The sequence below is a fragment of the Prenolepis imparis genome, unplaced genomic scaffold, assembly GCF_030444845.1.
Source record: "Prenolepis imparis isolate NDT839.2.m4 unplaced genomic scaffold, iyPreImpa1.0 SCAF_1, whole genome shotgun sequence".
Classification (NCBI taxonomy): domain Eukaryota; kingdom Metazoa; phylum Arthropoda; class Insecta; order Hymenoptera; family Formicidae; genus Prenolepis; species Prenolepis imparis.
In genome coordinates this window covers 5,112,451-5,120,510 of record NW_028141159.1, presented here as the reverse complement: position 1 = coordinate 5,120,510, position 8,060 = coordinate 5,112,451, and positions in this window count along the sequence as shown.

Sequence of the window (8,060 nt, the reverse complement as noted above, 5' to 3'; positions counted from 1 at the left end):
GCGGCATTGTTCCATCTACGTAATCCGTTCTGCTGGCCCGTTATCCCACCGACCTCGCTCCTTCACCTTTACTCGTTCCCGACGTTTGATTTCCTCGTTTCCCGCTTTTCGTTCATATTCTACCGCAAACAAACGCGCGAAATTGTGGAACCGCGTCGATTAAAAACTCAGTATTCGCAGATTACCGCAGTTTGTTCTCAGTTCGGAATTATCACTCACTAACTTCATCAACCTACCAGTCGCATCGCTCATCATATTTATTTGTATTACATAACGCGGATTGTCAAATGTTCATCGTTGTTTCCTTAATATCAAATTGATAATTATATGACGCTGCAAATTTAATTATTGTTTAGGAAAATCATCGTGACAACATAATTTTGCATTATCTCATCGCGCGTAACGTGATTTATTTACGTGTGTTATTCGCAAAAAATATTTATAAAAAATCTCAGATATCACTCATCCGATTCGTTATAAAATCTCAGAAAATTTTATCGTTTCACGCATGATTATTTTGCATGTCACGCAGATGTTCGTGCAGTCATTAAAGTAAACAACAATCCCATAGACAACAAGCTGTCTGTCAAAACGGTAAAGACCGCGCGGGCGTCACTTTATCGATGTTGCTCGGAAAATCCAACAGGAGTTTCGACACAGTAGATCCGGATGCTCCCTATACCGCCCTTCCCTCTTTACAACAACGGGACACTGCTACTCTATCCTCGATGCCATCATCCGCGGCAATTATTCGCAGCCGAAGGGAAACACGTATATACCGATTTCGCCCAAACTCCTGGTTCAAAGGGACGACTTTCCACACCCTTCCCCAAAATCTCGGTTTCTCTCTCTCCACCCTTGCGCTCGCGCGACCAGCCAACCGTTCCCGCAATGACGATCGCGCGAACTGCTATGCACCCCGCTTGCGCTCGAATGTGTGCCGGAGGGTTTATGCGAACGGCTACGGGACATGTTTGCGTCTGTTGTGTGCACGTGTATGCACGCGAATGTGTATACATGTGTGTATCTCTGTGCGTGGCGACCATAGAACTCTGCAGCAACTGCACCAAACTTCGAATTAGCGTCAGCGGCAAACTTCGAGATTTACAGTACAATTGCGCGACCTCCCTTCTCTCTTCATCCCTATCCCACCTCTTTCCACCCGTTTATGCCGTCGCGGCCGAAAGAATTACAGCCTCGTTCGAGATATATGTATTCGCGTATATGTATGCATGTAGGTATAGAGGTGTATATGTATGTATGCGCTCGCGTGCGAATGTGCACAAACAAACACGGTCGCACAACGCCTCGTAGCATACATAGGTGTACTCTATCCCGGGACGCGATATTTACGCAAGCGGATCGCTCAGTAATACCGCGCGCCTATCCGCCGAGCTCTTCGCATACATCAACCTGCATTCCGTTGACTAAACCACGCCGGGAATCTTACATCGTCCCATGATCGAACGCACGTTGCCGTAAGTGAAACAGATTTCACGTCGGTAGGTGATAGTTAACTCGGCACATCCCCGTAATTAACGATTCCGCAATTATAATGCGCGTCCTCTTTTAACATTAATCCAGAATTTTAATTATCCGAAAATCAAACATTACGATGATAGAAAAAGTTGAGAAGAATTGCATTTGATCAGAATTTTGTTAAAAAAACATTTTTATTTTTATCAAGATTTTTTTTATCCTTTTGACACTATACTTGCATTGACATTGAGTCAATCAATATGCAAATCAAATTAATCATCTTTTTGTTCTCTATAATATCCGATATTTTAAAAATTCTTATCCATTCTAAAAATAAACCAACTGTGCATATATCTATGTACATCACCCGTCCTGAAGAAGTTAAAGTCGAAAGAGATCTCCGATTAACATGATACTTTCGAAATGTTATGTACATATGTATATCGTGTTATTTTAAAATTTTCGGTCGCACATTACGAGAAAATTAAACGGATTTCTATATGCAGAATTGAGAGATGCAGGTAACCGACGGTTTCGGAGTATTTGACATTACGGAAAACGCGGGGCAAGTTTGCGCGAGTTAACCAAGCGAATAAACTTTGACCGCGTTCTAGCTTAATTCGCGATGACAATTCGCTCGACCATGAAGAACGTTGTCTCATTGGCAGCTTATCGGACTTTCGCAAGCTCGGCGTGACATCCAAAGATAAATGTTGAATCGGCGCTTTGCGACAGTCTTATTTCTCGAAGAAAAATCAGAAAGCAATTTGTATACAAGTGTAACAACAAACCTCAATAAAATCTCGATAGAGCAGAAAATTTTACAGATTCTTAACATGTGATGGGAAATAAAGTTATATGGTCATAATAAAATGATATGATTATTATCTATATTTTCTTACATATGTATATTTTTCTGTTTAATATTTTCAGGACATTTAATGTTATAGAGCCATTTTATTGATTATGATATATTATATCTAGGAAAAGCACGTATTGGCGAAATTTATAGATAAAAACCACGAAAGCGTAATCATCAACACGCGGATTCGCCTTTTGTCCGACAATGGCGGCGATCCTGTTTGCAATCAGTGAAGTGTCGCGTCACGCGCTGACAAACCCGTCTGCGCGAAAAATCCGTCAAAGTACTACAAATCTACGTCGCGATGCGCCGATTGACAGTTGTCGAATGCAGAAAGATGCGAGGAGAGTAACTGCACGCTCCGAAACGAGGAGATGTGGTAGTGATATATTGCCTTGCCCTTCGCGATCGCATCCGTTTCGATAAATTCCGCAAGAGTCGGAAAATCAGACAGTCCTTCAATATCGAAGCACGAAAAATCGATTAATGTCCCGCTTCATCGACAACAAATAACTTATTCGCGGTTAAGTCTCTGTACACTATTTTTCTTATATCGAAAAAGTAAGATACATCAGATTATCAGATTTTCCCACATTTTTATTATTGAATTCTTTCACTAATTCGAATTTGATGCTTTTTTTCAAATATTTTATCAAACATATGCTATTATGTATTTTTTTTACATAATTTTTAAATATTTAAATGTCTTTTTCTCTTATATTAAAATTCAGTCAAACTTGACATTAAATGAGGAGTAAAATTTTGTTATCTATTTGCGCAACGAGACTTGAAGTTTAATTTATAAAACTGCTTCTCAATTTAGAATTTTTAATAGTTTAAAAATTAGAAATTTCAACGCAAGTGGAGAATACATTATATTATTTATTATAAGAAAAATTAAAATTGAAACCATAATGCAACATTCGATCTAAAATGTATTATTATTATACTATTTAGAATGAGATTATTTACGATCTACTATCATATTATTTACATATTATTTAATGTGACTAATATAATAATTATAATCTTTGTTTAAGTAAAAACCTAAGAGAGATAAGCGAAAAAAATAGAAAACTGTGTCTGCGCTCGCGCGCGTGTGTGAACTATCGCTCTATTGCCCTCTATGCTCTGTTACACGATGACTTTAAATTAAATAGTTTATGTCTTTGCGATAAACTCGTAAGTGCTCTGCAATGATTCAACAGATAATATAATATCTGTTGAATCATTGCAGAGCACTTCCAAGTTTATCGCAAAGACATAAACTATATTCTTTTCATTGATAAAAGAAAATTGAATAAAAAAATTAAGAACTATGTATATCAAAACTAAAAAATCGTTCGATAATCTTCTCTTAAAATGCATATAGCATTACAATAGTTTCGCAATATATAGAAAAACACATGTATAGAAAAAAATAGAAAGAGAATATAAAAAATAATAACATTATAATATATTTATATAAAAAGAGAAAACATATAGAGTGTAAATTCTCCAGTAAAAAATCTATATCGATTGCTATCACTCCATATTAAATTGATATTGCTGAATATCTTATGTAATATAAATCATAACTCTTCTAATGCGAAGGTAGTTTTTCGTCTAAATAATTCGACGTTTGCCGGAAATCCACGGCAAGGAATGCGAAGGAATCTGAAAAGGACGACCGTACGCGCGTGCACACATTTTATTTCTGTTGGCCTTTCCGTTGCGTCGCGAAGAATTTAACGCGACGAGAGAGAAACCCGAGGATCGTGCACGGACTCGGACATTTCGAGGAAGATGCCTGAGCGAATCCGCTGCGTTCAGCGGCAGGGGTTTAAGACTGCGCGGAGTTAAGCCCGCGGCCCCGGAACCAGAGAATGTGGTCTTTCCCGGGCCAGGCGTGTAACTTCATGCCAAGAGTATTCGAAATACTCAACGATGAAGTATGCCACGGTATCAGAGGTCCGCAGCCTGTAACAAAGCAAGCCCTCCGGGCACCGGAGTTTACACACGAGTCCAGGCATTCGCCGCCGCCGCGCCGTCACCATCCCCGCCGTCAGCGGCAGAACGAATGCTAATGCAACCCCGAAAACTTTGTCATCGACGTCGACGACCCGTTATGAGACCGATAAGCTATCTGATCAATTGAGTCGACTCAAAATCCACGAGAAACGGCAAAACGTTCTGTTTAAGCAGCGAGCTTTCATAAAGAACAATACAATTAACAGAATTAAAAATGATATAGTAGAAATAAATATATATTTCTACTATGTATCATTTTTTTAGTATATTAAAATTGCAAAAATTTATTTTCTCTTATGATTCTATTTCATTATGATACTTCAATATATGTATGTATAATCTCTTTCTATCTTTTTACGAATGTTCATATTTATTCAAATTTTGTCAAAGTTTTACAATAAAATAACGTCATTATGCATAATTAAATAATATAAGTAGAATAAAGATAAATAAATTAGAGCAAATAATGCATTATTTAAATAGGCGAATTTAAACCGATAGATGTTCCCGAATAAAATTGTAGATTATGATAAAATATTAACGGATACCTTTTAAAGCCATAATGGCACATCAGATTTCTTTATTCTTTAATGAACCGATTAATCTAGAGTAAAATGATGACATATATCATTAACTACATATTTTTTAAAAAAGCACAAATGTATTAAATGTATTTCTTCTATATAACTACTTACTGTCTATGCAGACTTAATATCTTAATGCATATTAGATATTAAAATGTATCCGTTAAAAATTTTGTCATGACCTAAAATTGTATTCGGGAATATTAAATTTGCATTATTTGCTTAAATAATGCATTTTTTGCTCTATTTTATTGATCTTTATTCTATTTTTATATTATTTAATTATGCACAATAACGTTATGTTTTATTGTAAAACTTTGACAAAGTTTGTATAAATATGAACACATAAGCGCATTACAATATTATAATAAAATAGAATTACGAGAGAAAATCATGAAAAATATTCTTACCGCCTAACAAGCGCATCTCGAAATTCTTCCGTTAGCAATACAATGTGAGATGGAAACGCTCTTTTACACATACAACAAAAGTCCGACCGAAAAATAATGAAAATGCCCGTTATCATCGTCTAATTCGTACGTACATATGCGAAGAATTTACCGAGAAAAATGCAATTCATTGCTGGAACATATATCGGGTTTTTTTTCTCTTTCGCGACTGATTGTGAGTATATCTTTCCTAAAGGGCGACCAGCGGAACAATGCTTTTAACTTTACAGTACTATTCGAGTGTACTCTCCTGACCTCTGGTTATACTACAGAGTCGGTTGTTAACTGGATGCTAAGGGGATTGAGGCAATAAAATCAACCAAGGTGACTTTTTTTAATTCAACACAACAACAACGTCGGCTATGTATAATTGCAAATAAACAGCGTTCTTTAGAATCTATAATTTGATGTAATCGATGACCAGTGTTGGGTAGTATCTAGATACTGTATCTAGATACATGTATTATATTTTATCATAATAATGATAAATATGCATATAAAATATACTGAATAAATCTTTTATTTATTAATATTTGTGGTTTATGCGACTTTATTCGTTAGTCTTGACTCATCAAAAATGTCTCAAAGATATCGTCATTCAAACTATTTCTCCGTGATACTAAAATTTAATTACCAATGCTAAATAGTCGCTCAACCGTTTTGATGACGATTGTATAATTATGTTAAACATTGAATTTGAAAACACATGTTTCATATGTATAATTATATATCGTCATCAAAACGGTTGAGCGACTATTTAGCATTGGTAATTAAATTTTAGTATCACGGAGAAATAGTTTAAATGACAATATCTTTGAGACATTTTTGATGAGTCAAGACTAACGAATAAAGTCGTAAACAAAAAATACACTACGCAAAACAATTAGGGGAGCGCTTTAAAACTTGCAAATTTTACCGATTTTTAAGAAATCTTAGCTTAGGGAGATCGTAGGACAATGTTTCTGGGCGCATTTTAACGGGTGAAGCCTCAACTTTAAAGTGGGTAAGGTTACATTATTCGTCTCATCGAACTGTTTTTCTTGTGAAACCCAAAATCAAATCGTGAAAAAATTCTGGAAATTTCATGACTTATGGAAAAAGCAGGAATGGCACCATAAATGCCACCACATTGGCTTTGAAGTGAGAAATCTCCCCTTTAAAATGCCGCAAGAAACATTGCTCTATCGTACCTAGGAGCTGAGCTATCGGATCTTATAGTCACCTTTGTATTTTGCAAGATTTTTTTTAATGTTACCGGCATTCACGTTATCCGATATACATCATGAGGAAGTTGTTCGACCGGATTTTGCATAACATGGGCGAGTTTTTTAATTCATCGATTGATTAATCGATGAATTAAAAAAGTCGCCTCATGTATGTATATGATGTATGTATGCGTTTATGTTAAGTGTGATGGGTGTGTATGGTGACTTGCGTGAAATCGAATGTTTCTTGTTTTTCAACATATGTAGATCAATTAGTATTAAATACCTGATCTACATATATTAAAAACAAGAAACATTCGATTTCACGCAGGTCACCATACATCACACTTAACATTGACGCACACATACATATACATCATACATATGATGTGCAGAACAACTTCCTCGTGATGTAACATCGGATAACGTGAATGCCGGTAGTATTACTAAAAATCTTGCAAAATATAAGGGTGTATATGAGACCCGATAGCTTAGCTCCTACGTACGATAGAGCAATGTTTCTTGCGGCATTTTAAAGGGGAGATTTCTCACTTCAAAGCCAATGTGGTGGCATTTATGGTGCCATCCCTGCTTTTTCCATAAGTCATGAAATTTCCAGAATTTTTTCACGATTTGATTTTGGGTTTCACAAGAAAAATAGTTCGATGAGACGAATAATGTAATCTTACCCACTTTAAAGTTAACCAGAAACATTGTCCTACGATCTCCCTAAGCTGAGATATGGCTTATTCTTAAAAATCATCAAATTTTGCAAGTTTTAAAGCGCTCCTCTAATTGTTTTGCCTAGTGTATTAATAAATAAAAGATTTATTCAGTATATTTTATATCCATATTTATCATTATTATGATAAAATATAATTTTAAAGTATCTGATATGTATTTGAGATATTTCTAAAGTATTTGAGTATTTGTATCTATATACATTTTAATTTGTATCTGTATCTAGATACATTTTTTCACATGTAAGTATCTGTATCTGTATCGAGATTCATTTTAAATGTATCTTTACCATCACTCTCGATGACTATTTACGATGGCATGACGACGGTATGATTATAATGCGTTCTATGACTTTCAAATAAGAAAAAAATGCATGTTTCTTTTAGCTTTATTTCCTATATAATAACTTTGTTATTGTTGCGTGTATTGCAAATAAATAATTTATAGATTTATAGACAACATATAATAATACCTAGATAATAATGTGTAGATTTAATTTAATAATTAGTAAATTCTTTTTATGCTATTTTCATGTCATATATGTGAAAGGTTCTCGATCAATACAATTAGATCTCATATATATATATATATATATATATATAAAGAAAATTAATTGAGTATTATCGTCAGATAATATTTAACAAATCTGATTGGTATAGAAATTAATTTAATCATAATTTGTTTATTGTTTCGTTATCTTTATTTTTACATGAGTAATATTATTTATTTA